This window comes from Orcinus orca, chromosome 3 (genome assembly GCF_937001465.1).
Source record: "Orcinus orca chromosome 3, mOrcOrc1.1, whole genome shotgun sequence".
NCBI classification, from domain to species: Eukaryota; Metazoa; Chordata; class Mammalia; order Artiodactyla; family Delphinidae; genus Orcinus; species Orcinus orca.
The window spans coordinates 112,514,310-112,531,921 of record NC_064561.1 but is presented as its reverse complement, the minus strand read 5'-3'; the positions used below and the strand labels follow the sequence as shown (position 1 = coordinate 112,531,921).

The window sequence follows — 17,612 nt, the reverse complement described above, 5'->3', positions numbered from 1 at the left end:
CCCCGTACAATAATGGCCACTTCTCTGCTTGGTAATATATTTGAGGATGAATGCTTCCACTTCTTCTGAGTCTCCATGTCTTCATATTTACAGAACAACAATACTAATGTAAATCAAGATTCCATCGCTATTATGAAAATCATTGGAAACTTGCTCTAATGAATATTATGAAGTATCATCCCTTTTATCTTAAGGTTGAGTAACTTTTCTTCTCCTGACATCTTAGAAATTTCAAAAAGAGTTCAGAGAAACTCAGTATAAGCCAAAGGAAAAAGAAGAAAAGGAAATAGCTCCTAGTAAATGCAGTACACTCTGTGTTGTGTTCTCCAAAGAGGGCCGCCATCAATTATTTCCCTCCCTTTACATGTGTGCTTCTCCTCACATACAACAGTGGAGTCTATTTCCCCTCCCTTTAACTCTTTGGACTTGCTTAGACCAGGGTAATCTGATGGAAGCGATACTGCCCCATGATGGGTCTAATCGTTAAGAGGACTAGCAGTTTCAGCTTCCTTTCTCTTGGAAGCCAGTCACAGTGTAAGAAGTCCAGTTACTCTGAGACCACCATGATGTTAGAAACTCCAGGCTAGTCATATGGAGTGGCCATGTGAATAGGCATATTTGACCAGCCTCCAGTTGTTTCAGGCGTCTGATTCCAGACATGGGAGTAAAAAGCCTTCCTGTAGGTTCCAGCCCGAGTAGACACCACACAGAGCAGAAAACCGCCCAGCACAGATTGTAAATTATTTTAAGCCACCAAGTTTTGTGGTGTTTATTATGTAGCAATCAATAGCTGAAACACTCTGGTTCTAGTATCCTTATTATTCTCACATCAAAATTCTAAGTATGTCATTGTCATTTTTAATTTTATTTTCATTCTGATTTTATTGTGCTGTTTTATTTTAGTTTTTATTGCTTGTCATTTCAAATACATATTACAGAATTCTAAGTGTGTCATTATCTTTTTAAATTTTACATGGTTTATAAATATAAATGGAAAAACACAATATGATTTTTTTTCCCTAAACCAAAATTAAGGCTTCCACTAAAGCAAAGTAAAAGTAATCTTACCTAACAACAGTATGTACTTGAATCAGATCCAGAATGACCAATATAACAGGTTTCACATGTCCTTGGCAGTAAGCTGCTTGTTTGCAGTCTACTCCCAGTTCCATTGCTGAAAAGAAAATAAAAAACAATGCCTAGGGACCTAAGGAAAACCCCAGAGCTCCTCACTACACAATGAACAATCTCTTCCACTTGAGCTTAAAAAAAATCTTTGTGAGCACAGTTTAGTCTTCCCACATTTTGTCAATAGTGCTGGGGAAAATCCAGAATATTTTAAAAAACATTATGCATGCTCATCCTCTGCTTAGAATTATATCTATGACCTCAGTCTTCAAAGATTCAAATCAGAAATCTTTGAGCCTGAAAGATGATGTGTAGTCATTCAGTGTGTGTTGGTTTTTTTCATTATTGTTTTTGAAAACATTGGGGATTTGATATTGCTCATTAAAAACTCCTAGAACAATAGCATCAGGAATTAGTTTCCTAAGGCTTGGAATGTCAAGATAAAAAGTAAAAAATAAAATCAGAGAGTTGAGAGAAAGCTTGAATTTCTGTTTGAACTCCTGATTTACACATGTAACCAATGAAGAAAATGGACTAGTAATTTGTGGCAGAGCTGGGTCTTTCTAAAACTCAAGTTTCCTGAATGTCTATACCTCAGTGACTGCCTTTTACCTAGTCTATTAAAACTGATGAGACAAGGATGGTTCTCTATTCAGACTATTTCAGTACTAAACTGTTAAATTCAATGTACATTTGTTTTCTAGGTGGGCAGCGGGCATAGAGCATGGATGTGGTAGGTTTGGGAGAGAGAGTAGAGGACATGTAAGTGGCAGCTGTGAAAGGACTTGGGCCCTGGTGGCGATCATCATTATCCTCATCACCGCTACCAATCACCGTATGCCAGACATCGGGCCAAGCATTTCGTATATATTATCTCAATTTTTACAAGAATCTTGTGAAATAGGCATTTCTATTCCTATAGTGAGACAAGAAAATGAAGGAAATGAAAGGCTTAGGAAGGTGTCCAGATTTGCAGAGCCGTTAAATTGTGCAGTTGGATTAGAACCACAGGTGACTCTGGCCAACACCAATGCTTCACAGGTTACCATTTTTTTATCAAAACTTTCATTGAGAAAAATAACATGCAAACATTAAATTAAACCTAGAGAGCTCTAATTCCATAAAAGGAATTGTTCGATTTTATTCCTGAGAAAGAATTTGAAGTGATCCAGGCTAGCAAATTATTTCTTCATCTTATTTCCAAGAAAGACTGCCCCCTCTCTTTATGGTACTGAAACATGCCTAGTTTTCCTCACTATTCTCATATGTAGTGCAGGCATCATAATAATATATAACTTCATAGCACTGTTTGAAGGATTAAAGTATTAAATGTCAATTCATATAAAGTCTTTAGCACACTCTCTGAAACACAGTAAGCAGTCAGTAGGCTTTGGTATTTTTGTTAGCATAACAACTCTTTCAATATGTAATTGGTGCAGAATATACTCAGACTTTGTCCTGTATACTTACTAAATGTCTCTCAGATATGCCTCTCTCTTCCTTTCTTCATGATTATGCCTGATGTATTAATCAGCTCGAGCTGCCATAACAAAATGCCATAGACTGGGTGGTTTAAACAATTAAAATATATACCTCACAGTTCTGGAGGCTGAGAAGTCCCATAATCTGGGTGCTGGCCAATTCAGTTCCCGATGAGGGCCCTCTTCCTGGCTTGCAGACAATCATCTTCTTGCTATGTTCTTACATGGGGGAGAGAGGGAGAGAAAGAGAATGAGGAAGAGAAAGGGAGAAAGAGAAATGTCTCATGTCTCTCCTTACAAGGACACTAATCCCATCACGAGGGCTCTACCCTCATGACTTAACTCCTTAAGTCCCTATTTCCAAATACCATCACATTGAGGGGTGGGGCTTCAACATATGAATTTGGTGGCAGGCGGGGCGGGGGGGGGGACTCAATTCAGTTCATAGCACCTGGGTTATATCCTCCATCATCTCACAACTCTCTTAAACTGATATTCCTTGATTCTTGTCTGTCCCCATTCCACATTGAACATCTAAAAGGTGAAATTGATCACATCATTAATTCATCCAGTAGCGATCCTTAGGGACTTCTCTGGCCCTCCAGTGGTTAGAACTCTGTGCTTCCAGTGCAGGGGACACATGTTCAATCCCTGGTCGGTCAGGGAAAGAGGATCCCACATGCTGTGAGGCGTGGCAGAAAAACAAACAAAGACAATAGCAATCCTTAAACTGTAGGATAAAAGGAAAATTCCAATACTTCCCTGCATAAACTCTCCATATGCACAGCCATACTGAACTAGTGCTGTTGCCTAAAAGTGACATGATGTCTGATAAGTCTGGACTTAAACAACATAACTGAATTCACTCTCACTTGCTGAGTTCATCATTTATGGTGGTTGGGGAGGAGAAGGAATGGAATTGAAATTAATTTCTTGATACCCATCATGAACAGGCTTCAGTAGAATGTTAGTGGAAGATGTGGTCAGTATGATATACATTTAAAGCCAGTGTCTAAGAGCATCACAGTGGCATTGCTGCTCAGATTCACTGCAAACTCTTTGCCCTTCATCTCTTATTGACATAGGCTTACCATTGCCATGCGAATACCATTGCCATGCCTCAGCTTGACCCAGAGGGTCAGTGAAACTTTCCCCATTGTTTATAATTTTTATGCATAGGCTGAGTTTCCCAAATATTTCCTTGGCAGTTTTTTCCCAAGTTAATTAAAAGTTTACATTTTAACTTTCCTGGCATACTCCAGTCTTTCAAAGGACTTTTCCCCCCTTAAATCCTTTTTTTAGTTATCTTGAAAAAATTACAGTGAGGCATTACTTTCTACTCTTTTGAAAATTAGGTGAAACAGTTATTCATATTTATTGCTTTCATCTAAGAGCACATTCAGTTTTTTAACGGGTGACTGAAGTCTTCCATTCAGCTCTTAGCTAATGAAAATACAATTTCTGATTTTTTTAACATGTCTCTCAAATTTGTACTTAGACCATTGCCAAAGAATGTATTATAAAACTCTACTGAAGAGTAGAAAAATGAGTTTTTCAAGCCTGTTTTATCTTGGAATATTTATGGCATTGAAAACACTATATTCCCACTCAACCTGGTCTGTGAGCCACCTCAGTTGGTGTCAACATTGTCATCTTGTGATACTCCATGGTTCTCTGTAATCAGGCAAATCCCAAGTTCTAAGGTGTAAATTCCATTTGTGATTTGCAACTTTTTTCATGTATTATTTATTACCATTCTCATTATTTAGAGATACTTTCAATTATTCAGTGCCTATACAATTCTTTCAAGAATACATAGCCACAAAATAATAGTTTGTTTGATCACACTTTAATAAATCAACTGGTACAGAATTAAAGAGAAGATCCAGAAATAAAGGAAAATAGCGTTGATAGGTCTAGGGAAATAGGCAGTGGGGACAAGTAATCTGGGGAATCAGCAATTGCATCATAAATTTCTTTAAAAATGTGTAGTTGGCACATCTGTGATCACAATGGTATAGTTAATAGTTTATTCATTATAAAACTCAGAAAGTTGAATAGTGAAAAGGGACATCTTTATAATAAGTTGTTTCCTTTTGGAAGAAAAGGACATCCATATCAAAGGTGAAGTTTGAATTTCGTTGGGCCAGAAAGGCAGTAACAAACTTGATCTGATCCTTTTATAAAAGGACTCAGTTGCCTTCTCATAACCAAAATGGTGGCCTCGTAAACCAATCACTCTCCCTACAACCAGTTGTAAGAGGCTACTCCTTCCAACTAACAGGATGTCAAAATATTTTTGTTCCATCTTGCACTTACTTCAAGGTCATGATGTCCCTGCTTAATAACTTTTCCTATTTTTAAATTTTTGCATTTTGCTTACACCACCCTTTTCCTATTCATATTACCGTGATTACCATTTCTCATGATATCCTCCCTTCCTGGGTCAACGTTTCCCTCTTCATATCTCTCCCTGCTCTCCTCTCCCAGTTCCTCACTCCTACTGGTCTTCGTCTTCACTGTGACCTCCCTCTCTTTGACCTTGTGATTGAACATCCAAGGATATTTTCATTAGCTCCCTTGATTTCCTCACCAACTTGGCTCTCTCCTTAAGCAATTTTGCCAATCAGCATTCCAGTCTATGTCACGTACTTCTCTTCTTTTTACCAGCCAATTAATGCTACTCTGTAATAGATACAAATTTAGTCTAAGTAATCTTAGCTGAGCCATCTCTGCTTCTCAGTAATCCTTTGGATTATTTTTAATTGATTCTTTGGTAATCTTTGAAACAGATTGCCCGTAAGTCTTATGCTTAATACCTTCTATTCTCACTCTCTATATAAGATGTGAAAACAACCTGATGATCTCTCACTCAACTTTCCTTATATTATCTGATCGATTCTTTTTTTTTTTTTCCTCCCTTCTTTGCCATTTTTCCTTCCATTTTAGGAAGGGAGTAAATAACTCATTCTCACCAAAGCCAACCCTCCCAATTGTGCTCTCCATCTCTTTTTCCTTTTTTGGAACTTGTTTCATTAAATTTTCCACAATTGCCTTACATCTTAAACATCTCTCTATTCTGGGTCTTTCCTCTCCATCTAAAAACATGCGTCACTTTTCAGTGCCTGAAAGAACTTACTCATAATGCTGCTGCTTTATCAAGTTACCTCCTTGCCTGTCTCCTTCACCAACAAACTTCTTGTAGAGTAGTCGTTATGAGCTATCTATACTCATCACCTTATGTTCACTGCTAAGCCTTGAGAGTATCTTGCTTATTCTCTTCCATTCAACACCTATAACCTTGGACACCAAATCTACTGACCACTTTTCTCATGTCCTTATCCTTAAACTCGTCTTCGTAAATCGATAACTTCCTTCCTTGAATAGTCTATCTCCCTTGGTTTTCATGATGCTCTCTTCTTTTTTATTTTCCTGTTAAATCCCAGGCCATGACTCACTCTTTTTGTGACTCATAACTCTGGAGTGTATGTGTTTTCCAGGGATTGCCTTTGCCTTTTTCACATCACAGTAGTTATTTTCAAATCTGTCAACTTGAGCTCAACTTGTCTTCCCATCTTCTTTTCTGTCCTCTTCCTGGGAATAATATCTTGTCCTCAGGAAGTACAAAACTTGTCAACAACTTGCCTACCCCAATTGCTCTGATCTCTGTGTTACTCTTTCTCCCTCTTCCTTCTCTTCTTCCTCTTAATCCTTTTCTCATTTTCCTAATTTTGATGCCAGTGTAATTTCTTTTACTCCACACTCCTAGACTTTCAGGTCAGTAGTTGTCAAAAGTGATCATCAAAATCACACTTTCACAAATGATTGTTTGATGAGTCTCTCTAGAGGCTCAGTGAATTGGAACCTCAAGAGATGAAGTCCCAATATCTGTATAATTTTTAAAGTTTCTCACTGTTTTCTGATTTGGGGGTACTTCACCTTTAGATTCTCTATAATATTTTTGTGTCCATTCCCTTCTTTCCATTGTGGGAGTCCCTCCTCCGCCACTGCCCCAGGCCTTCAGTACGTCTCACGTTGAGCACTGCAACAGTTACCTAACTGGAATCCCTGCCACCAGCACTCTCTCCACCAATCTGTTTACTTTCCTGTGAGATTAAGGAAATTTCTGTTTTGATTGGGCCACACATCTTCTCAGAAATTTTAAATGTCTCTCCATTTCCTGTAAAATAATTCTGTACTGCTTAACCTGGTCTTCAAGATCCCTTCATGACCTCATGCTACAAATATTCTTCTCACTATTTACCTTCATGGACCTTTCACACCAATCAAAAGGGATATTTTACACTAATTTATGCATTTGCCTTTTTGCCTCTCTTTCCACTACCTTGAGTTCAAAGTCCACATGTTCAAATATGGCTCATCTTTAAGTCCCAGTTGAAATGCCAGTGGCCTCTCTGATACCATCAATGGTAAGTAACTGCTGCTTTCCCTGAATTTTTGTATAACTTTATCCCTCTTTTCTAATATTGATCTTCTACCTTTTATTATAGTGGATATATATATTATATATATATATAATATTTAAAAGAAGACCCATACGTAATTCATCCTTTTACCTGTCACATTTTATCAAATACATTTTTGAATCTTAAATAAATATATATTTCTTGAATAATAAGCAATAGCCAAAGTTTATATAAAACTGTTCTAAGTGTTCTGCATTTTAACCATTAAATCCTAACTGAATTCAGTATTCTGTATTTAGGAGGTACTAGTGTTATTCTCATTGTACAGTTGAGGAAATTGTGCATCAGAGCAGTCAAGTAACTCACCAAGGTCACACAGCTAGTAAATGGCCCTTAAGTAATCTGGCTCCAGAGTCCATGCTCATAACCACTCTAGTATTCTGCCTTTTGATGAATAAATCCCACTCAGTCAACCTCAGCGCATGCTTTTTATTTTTCATTTATTTATTTATATATTTATTTATTTTGTGCGCGTTGGGTCCTTGTTGCTGCACGCAGGCTTTCTAGTTGCAGCGAGCGGGGGCTACTCTTCGCTGTGGTACGCGGGCTTCTCATTGAGGTGGCTTCTCTTTGTTGCAGAGCAGGGGCCCTAGGCGCACAGGCTTCAGTAGTTGTGGCACATGGGCTTAGTTGCTCTGCAGCATGTGGGATCTTCCGAGATCAGGGCTGGGACCCGTGTCCCCTGCATTGGCAGGCAGATTCTTAACCACTGGGCCACCAGTGAAGTCCCAGTGCGTGCTTTTTAAAAAAGTTTATTTGACTGACTGCCCATATTCAAAACAGATCTTTTTCTTTTAATTGAATTTAACAGAAGGAAATTAGAAAACTTAGTATAAATAACCTTCAGGAAAGCAAATGATGTGATTTATAATTAGGATACATCAACTTCAAGAAAGAAGTAGAAATTGGGTCATAGGAAACACTAAAAGTATTGAAGAGCAATTTGAAGCTCTATTGTGCAGTTTTATAAAGACAGTATAAATCCATGTGGTTGTAACTTAACAAGTAATTGAAATGAACAATAGTTGATACTTACACTCATTTAATTTTATGGTTTCCAAGAAGTGTGGTGATCTCCCTCTCTCTATCATTTTCCCACTAATGCCAGAGTCTTTGCAAATAAACACTTAATCTATGGTTATAGTAAAGCTGCTTTGCCACCATGAAAAAAATTGTTTTTTACAAATGTGGCTCACAAACTTTGTAACAGAATAAACTTCACCTGGTTTAAAAAAAAAAACAGGACAGAAACAAACAAATGAAAAATATAGCAGGATCTGTCTAACCTATTAAAGATGGAATTGAATAGTAAAAATAGCTGTATGTTGGGGGCTTGGGAAGCAAGGAAGGGAGGGAGGGAGGAAGAGGGGAAGGAAGGAAGGAAGGAAGAAGGGAAGGAGGAAGGAAGGAGTGGAAACATAATTTTGAGCCTGAGGCAAAAATAAGCTCTAGTATCTACCTTATATTTGCTACTAACATCTAACACTTGTGAAACAGTGTAACCATTAACAATTTTAATTCCACATGAAAGAGGAGAAAGAGTTGGAATTAAAATCTTACAGATTTTAAGGTCTACACATGACATTGACAAACAAATACAGAAAGAAAATTTTAAAGTTTATCATTGGGTCCAAATCGCTTCGATAAAATTACTTTGATCATTAATATAGAAATATTGTCAATGTAGATGTTTTCTTGGACAGCCTCATCCCTAGATCATACACATGCCATTCAATCTGGGGATTACCTTTCTTTCTTAGCACAATGGTTTCTCTTTCTTTTCTCTGTAAGGGCTTGATCCAAGGTTTTTAGTAAGAATGCGCAATAAAATATTAGTTCATTCCCATATGCATAGACCTTCCTGGCACAACTGTTACTGTGCCATTATTTAATGGTTAACGATAAGCTTTTATATAACACAGGTATTATACCACTTTATGGTCTGTTCTTGTATATTCCCGAAAACAGCTCTCTATATGGGTTTGGTACTAGTTTTCTGTATTTGCAGGTGTAGTTATTTAACAACAGAGGGTAAGTAATATCCCCAAAGCTTTTGAGAAATACATAACATTATTTTTATGACAAGACAATGCCCTGATAATCTGATACCAGAATATCTTTTGGGAGAAGAGATGCAATTAATCACATTGACAGAGAGGAACCAAAAGATTTCATTCAATTAGACTTTTTAGGATAGTGACATGGCAAAGGAAATTAAAATAAAGTTTTAAATTGGTGTTACAGTTTTGTAATGTGAGGGCTACAGAGCCCAATTAAAGAAAGGAAATAACGTGTTGAGGTCAGCTGGCATTTATCCAGATTGAGGGTCTCTACCAGGAAACAGTTCTGGGAACTGACATACTCAACACACTGTAAAAATATTTTCTTGAACATATAGAGTTATTTTTAGTGTTAATTTTTCTGAGACATTGTGTCAGAATTGATTCAAGACTTCAGTGTTGAATTTGAGCCTATTAAATGGTAATGACTGCTCTGTGATGTACTATCAAACTATCTTTAAAACATAACTGGCTAGTCATGGCCGAATACATAGCAACCTGATTCCCCAAATTATGGGACCATCTAGTAAGACTTAAAATATAGATATAGCAGGTTGAAAGATGCATTGTGTGTTTTCATTGTGTTACGAAAGCAGAGTGTGTTGGGAATTGCTGTTAGGTGCCTGAGCATGCCTGGAGATGACTGTTCTGAACTCCTTAATGGCTAATTAACTGGAAATGTAGTTAGGAAGCTAAGTTAAGCCAGTCTTCGATTGTTTGTTGGCTGACTTCATGGTTGTTTTAGAACTCTGATCTTCTAAAAACGTTTGTCATAATGTGATTGTATGAAACATTTCTGAAGTGTGTAGAAAATTACTGTGTTGGCTATGAAACCAAATGGTAATTCTCCTTCCCATAGTTTCAAGACATTTTTCCTCACAAGAAGAAAACAGATCATTTAACCTTTTCCTTAAGAATCACAGAACTATCTGATCCCCGTCAGTAGGATATTCTCTGGCAACTTTGAAGTACACGGTTCAAATGGTATTACTCTAATAACAGTGCGTGCAAGGTCCATGTGGGTAGGTCTCATCTAAGTTGATTATTCTCCTTGGATTCAAAATTATAGCCTGCAAATTGAAAATTATACATAGTTTTTGCAAGGCGAGACCATAATTCTAGGCTTTTGCCATTTTGTTTCAATCCCAATAAATCACCCTCAAAGTAGGCCTGACACTGAACTGTCTTTAGCATCCAGGAGAGCCTCAAGTCAGCCATTGACAAAGTACCGCTATTTAGAGTCCCAGCGGTCTTGAGACTCCTCTGAGAATTTGCTCACATTCCTCCTCTTTACCCCTGGAAAATATACTCTAGGCCAGTATTGACTCTCTGTTCTGCCTGCAGATCTAATGTGTCACCTGTACAGATCCCTCCAAATTAGGCTTGCCTCCTTCGTATAGCAGGAAGGGTCAGGGTAAATCCATGTCCGAACATGGTGGCTGTAGGCCTCCCATGATAGTTACATTTACTCTATCTACCTTGTGTCTGAGATATCCTACTAGCTACTTAAATGACCTTTTAGAGCAGAGTTTTACACATTGTGGGTCACAATACATTGGTGGGTCTCATTGCCAGCATTTTAAAGTGGAGTGGGATGAAACGGGATGGGATGGGAGGGTATGGGAGGGGATTGGAGAGAATAAAGTAGAATAGAATAGAGTAGAGTAGAATAAAATAGAATAGAATAGAAAGTATCAAAGAGAGACAGAGGGGAATAGAGGATACGGAGAGGTCCATGTTAAATAGGTTGGTCAGGAAGTTTTCAGTGACAGTTTGGATGTGATGGAACTTAAGAGTCTGCACATTGAAAGCAACCCTCCTCTCTATGTGATCATCATATTACATCAGGATAAACATAAGTGTTCTAACACCAAATAAGTTTGGGAAATCCAGGTACAAAAAAGTTAAACGTGTTTATTACATTATTTTTTGGCCTTTTAAAGATGCAAGAGAAGGCTATCTATAGCCATATGCTGTTTCTCTAACTTGACTAAAGTCATGGTGGTGATGAGGGTGAGGATGATGGGATGAGGGTGAAGATGACAGGAGGTAAGGCTCTTTAAGCACGTGCTTTGTGCCAGGCTCTGTGCTGACTGCTTTCTGTGCGTGGTTCTCTCCCCCTCCCCCCCATTTGGTGCAGTGTATGAGGAAAAATGAGTCATGGGGTAAATGCATTTGGAGGGTGGTACCTGTACTCAGAAGGAAGAGACAGTTTGAGAGGAAGGATAGCAAATTTAGCTTTGAATGAACTGAATTTGAGAAGCTTTGAGGATCTCCAGACCTGGAGGTCTAGAACTCAGGAGAGATGGAGATGCATATTTTGATATTGTTGGCCTAAAATGCTCATTGAAAGAAGGTGACACTAGAGATTATGAGTTTGATAAGGATGGCTAAATAAAGTGACGAGCCTGGCACATCATCCAGGTGACATACACACAGTCTAGCCTGCTGCAACAAACGTTTGCAGCTGTGTCTGGACACCAGAGCCACAGGACTCAGAGTGGGTTCCCTGTTGCCCAGATGGTTCTCAAGAGCTGTTTTGGGAATGTGTTGAAGTACTGAGGCAAGAAGGAAACTCTTAAAACTAGAACCAAGTATAGGACTAGTGACCAAAGGTTAGGAATGCAAACTACCCAGATGAAGTATGGAGTGTTTCTTTGAACAATTTACAAATCCAGTCCATAAGTTTGTTGTTATCTGTTCCAGCCACAGTATCCTAATACTGATTTGGCAGTTCTGTGAAATATGTGCCTTGTTCTCTTCTACAACATTAGGTTTATTTGCTGAGAATACAGGTGGGTGACTATACATTGTGTATTAACCCTTGTTAAGAAAGCTCAAGAGCACATTTAATATTTTCTCACCAGGAAATGGATCAGATCAATGAAACTTCTTGACCTTCAAGTATCTGCTCATTTCAGAATAAAGGCCCATATTTTAGAAATAAGACCTTTTGATGCCTTTTTTTGATTACCTTTTTTTTCTAATTTAAAAATAATGCATGATTATTGTTGGAAATAGACCCATAAATATCTTAGATCCACATTATTTCACAGTTGTGTTCCTTGTTTTACGTTGATGAGTTTGTTTTAGTAGCATATCCAAATTGTTAGAATCAGAAGGTCAGTGAGGTAAAATTAAAACAAGTACTTTAGAAGATTGTAAACACAGAATAAATTTCAGCTTCATGTAAATGAGGTGTGATTTCCATAATAAAGCCATTATTGTTGTCACTGGTGCATAGCAATAAAGCCAAGACTGCAATTACAAAGAAAAGACATAATATAGAACCATACTTCCTTTACAAATGGCAATTCATTAAAATCATATTTTCCACTAAAAAGTAAAGAGACCTTATGTATTCTCAATGGAATCTACTGACTCCCATAAGTAGACTTTACTAATGATAGTAGTACTAAATAACAAATCCACTTGTCGGGTTTTTTTTTTTTTTTTTTTGATACTTGCCACAAGTAATTTCTTTCACTAAAACCTTTTCAGATTACTTTGTTTATCACATGAGTGACTCTTGCTAATGTAAGTATTTTAAGTACTTTGAGGATTGTTTTCTCCCTCATTGTGGAACTTCATCTTGACACAAGCCTGTCTTTTTTAGCATGCAGTAAAATATGCATAACATAAAATTTACCATTTTAACTATTTTTAAGTGTACAATTCAGTGGCAGTAAATGCATTCACAGTGTTGTGCAACCATCGCCACCATCTATTTTCAGAACTTTTTCATCATCCCAAACATAAACTCTGTACCCATTAAGCAATAACTCCCTCTTTTCCCCCTCCCAGCTCCTGGTAACCTCTATTCTACTTTCTGCCTCTGAATTTGCCTATTCTAGGCACCTCATGTAAGTGGAATCATACAATATTCGTCCTTTTGTGTCTGGCTTATTTTACTTAACATAATGTTTTCAAGGTTTATCCACGTTGTAGCATATGTCAGAATTTCATTCCTTTTTAAGGCTGAGCAATATTCCATTGTATGTATACATTGTATTTTGTTTATCCTTTCATCTGTTGAGGGACATTTTGGGTTGTTTCCACCTTTGGGATACTGTGAATGATGCTGCCATGAACATTGATGTACAAGTCTCTGAGTCCCTGGTTTTAATTATTTTGAGCATATACCTAGAAGTGAAATTTCTAGATTATGTGGTAATTCTGTGTTTAACTTTTTGAGGTACCACCAAACCGTTTTCCACAGGAGCCGCACCATTTTACATTCTTACCAGCAAGGCACAAGGGTTCCAATTTCTCCACATCTTTGCCAACATTTGTAACTTTCTCATTTTTTGACAATAGCTATCCTAGTGGGTACAAATAGTATCTCATTGTGGGTTTGATTTGCATTTCCCTAGTGACTAGTGATGTTGGTCATCTTTGCCTGTGCTCAATGGCCATTTGTATATCTTCTTGAGAGAGAAATGTCTGTTCAAGTCCATTGCCCATTTTTGAATTGGGTTGTTTATTTTTTGTTGACTTCGAGGGGTTCCTTGTATATTCTGGATAGCACAGTCTTTATATAGATACCCTTATTCCATGGGTCCAATACTGTGTTTTTAGGGTTCCCTTTTATCGGGACTATCGAAATGATTCTGTTTTCTATTAACTAAGTCACTCCTAAACATATATTTCTAACATTACCTATCATAAATGCCTGCTTCAGTAAGCAGTGACTTATATAGGCAACAGAAAAGTTACTAGTATTTCACCAAACGTGAAGTATCAGCTTAGGAAATATGTAACTAAATGATTTTCATTAAAAGAACATTAATTTTCAATTTGCCAAGTGGAATTCGTAGTAGCTTTTAAACAACAACATGCCCCTCCCCACTTTCATCACCATCACCCACTCTCACACCCCTTCTCCCTTTGGTCATTGTTACTCTAGGCCCCAGAGGTGAAAGGTACCTCCTTTAGGTTCACCATAAAGCTGATGAGGCTTACGTTTTAGGGCCTGTTACTTGCATGGACCTCTTCCAAGATCTTCTACCTAATTGTGCTTTTGAAATTTTTATTTTTTAAAGAAGCCTTTCCAAATTTTATAGAAGTTCAGGCCCACAAAATCCGGATGTACCTCTGGATATGTTTCTTCCATCTGAAATCATGTCTTCGTTATTGTTGCACTGCTGGAAAACCAGCCTGGGGTCTGTTGTGCAGTATACTGAGTTATTTATGACTGGCTTTCTTTCCTTGCAGTTTCTGATCTGGGTTGCCAAACTACCACACTTTTCTGCAGAGTTCCAGAAAAGCATGAGCCCTGGGTGTTCCTAGTCAGCCCCGGTATGCTCTTCTGGCTTCCGCAGGGAACTTTGTCAGCAACACAGCACTTGTCTGGCTCTAGGCACTCACAGGAACATGCAGGCCAAATTTTGAAAATTTGGTTCCTGGCTGTTCATGCAAAATATGCATGTCCTTTTACACTGTACACAGAGCCATAAATAGAATTTTGTCCTTGCACAGTGAGAGCAAAGGATGCAATTGCCAGACTAATACCTAATCTCTGAAAACTTTCACGAGCGTAGCTTAGGCAATTTCCTAAGTATTAAGGTATCTTGTCAGAAGTAAAATAAGAGCCTTCTGGCCCTTTATCAAATTGTATGATTTCATTAAACAAAAATGATGGTTTTAAAAAAAATTAAATAAATCTTAATATATTCGCTCCTGTCCTGTGGTAAGGCATCGAGGACACAGGAACTATTCATCTGCAGAAACTGTGTCTTATATTATTCTTATTTTCTCTGTGCAGTTGTAATAACTTAGACAATTGACATTTTTCTAAAAAGGGGATATCTGACAAGATATCAGTATGGTGTCCTTCGAAAGCCTTTTTTCTTCTCAAAAAAAAAAAAAATGCTCAGATTCCCTCTTCCTTTCTTTCTTTCCTTTCTTTTCCCTTCCAGAACAATTCCATCTTAAAGCCATTAGTTTGACAGAGCCAGGTATGCATCCAGTGGAAGGTGTCAAGCATGGAGTGTCACAAGCCAATCATTGTGAGGGGGCATCCGTGTGAAGGGTGGAGTGTACTCACAAGGCTCCTAAGAACCTGAGTGGATTTGGGAGGCCATCTGTGCAAGGCAGGGTCAACAGCAATGGGAGACTGGTTACAATCAATAGAGTTGATCAAATAGGTAAATATTTTAAGAATAATGAGAAATACATTTCTTGCCAACAGAGAAGGAAGTTACAAATACAGAAAAAGATACAATTCCAATTAACCTTGTGGCATTGGATTGGAATTGGAAATATTGGTATACTAATGATTTTCATTGTACAGAGATAGATACAGAAATCTAGATGGAAATGAGTGTGTGTGCAGATGTGTGCAGACAGGTATTCCCCAGCTCTGTCTACTGAGAGGACGTAGGAGCAGCAGCGCCCCAATAGCAATGACCATACCCAGCCCCAGATCTTGGTTTCTGAACGCCATTCTACCCTAAAGGAAGCCAGGACTGGGGCAGGGAAAGTACAAGATGAGCTTGAAACATCTTGTTGGGCCAAGGCAGAATGATGAGGACATAACAGAAACCATCTTGAAGGGGTTCCCACTAATCAGACTTAGGACAATTTGAGCATCAAAATAAATGGTAGTAATAGATGATAACCCATTACGTTGAGAATATATGAGTCCATATTATAAAAATAAGTAAACGCATAAATCAGATATTTGATAAGTGAAAGGATATTTACCTAGTTTCAAAGTAATGTCATGCAAGATACATACTAATTACAAAAGGAAAAAGACTAACTTTACGATGGAGAATTCATGCAGCCACTACCTTAATCAAATGACCAAAATGAGCCTCCTAGATAATGGGACAAATAGAAATCTTGTGCCATCCAATAGAATGTTATGAAAAGAACCCAGGATCACTTCTGTGATTTCTGGCAAAGCTTATAATCTAAATCATAGGAAAATATCAAACTCAAATTTAAGGGCACTCTACAAGACAAACTGGCTGGTAATCTTCAAACATGCCAGAGTCACAAAAGCCAACGACACTCAAAGGAGCCATTTTATTTTTATTTATTTATTTTTTAAACATTTTTATTGGAGTATAATTGCTTTACAATGGTGTGTTAGTTTCTGCTATATAACAAAGTGAATCAGTTATACATGTACATATATCCCCATATCTCTTCCCTCTTGTATCTCCCTCCCTCCCACCCTCCCTATCCCACCCTTGGGTCACAAAGCACCAAGCTGATCTCCCTGTGCTATGCGACTGCTTCCCACTACCTATTTTACATTTGGTAGTGTATATACGTCCATATATACACTACCACTCTCTCACTTTGTCCCAGCTTACCCTTCCCCCTCCCCGTGTCCTTGAGGACATTCTCTAGTAGGTCTGCATCTTTATTCCTTTCTTGCCCCTAGTTGCCCCTAGGTTCTTCATGACCTTTTTTTTTTACATTCCATATATATGTGTTAGCATACGGTATTTGTTTTTCTCTTTCTGACTTACTTCACTCTGTATGACAGACTCTAGGTCCATCCACCTCACTACAAATAACTCAATTTCGTTTCTTTTTATGGCTGAGTAATATTGCATTGTATATATGTGCCACATCTTCTTTATCCATTCATCTGCCGATGGACACTTAGGTTGCTTCCAAGTCCTGGCTATTGTAAATAGAGCTGCAGTGAACATTGTGGTACATGACTCTTTTTGAATTGTGGTTTTCTCAGGGTATATGCCCAGTAGTGGGATTGCTGGGTTGTATGGTACTTCTATTTTTAGTTTTTTAAGGAACCTCCATACTGTTAAAGGAGCCATTTCAGATTAAAGAAGACTACAGAAAAGTCAACTGGATTCTTCTGCTACAAAGGAAATTACTGGAATAATTGACTGATCTTGAGTGGGATCCGAGGATAGTCATAACATATCAGTGTTAATTTTCTCATTTGATGGTTGTATTGTGTTAATGTAGGAGAATGGCTTTGTAGAAAATATACATTACAATGTTCAGAAGGTGATGGGGGATCAGGTTGGCAACTTTCAAATGGTTCAGGGAAAAACAAAACTTTCTTGTCATACTGTACTTGCAACCCTTCTATAAGTTTGAGATTGTTTCAAAATAAAATAAAATTTTTAATTTGCGAAAATTGTAAATAACTGTTCAGATTTCCACAATGTATGTAGATTTTAGGCATTAATTGATGATGTTGAATATATATGGACTTTGAGGTCTGTCATGAGAGTTGTCAGTGATGTGTGGTCCTTCCTGATGTCTTTCAGTAGCTTGAAAATGTGTTTATGTGCAGCTGCTAAGATCTGATTCAGTTTCCAAATATTCTATAGCTTGCCATTTAAATATTAATAACCCTTCTTTAAGATTGTTATTCTAAATCCCAAATATCAAAAATAAGTAGAAAGGGTAATGAAGTCCTTTGGCCCTGAAGAAATCTGTTCTGGAAACTATTAAAACAAATTGCA

General features: G+C 37.7%; 1 protein-coding gene across 1 annotated transcript in view; it reads left to right on the top strand.

Moving 5' to 3' along the window:
• ADGRV1 (adhesion G protein-coupled receptor V1) overlaps positions 1 to 17,612 on the top strand; it is a 524,493-nt gene that overhangs the window by 445,949 nt on the left and 60,932 nt on the right. The window lies entirely within an intron of this gene.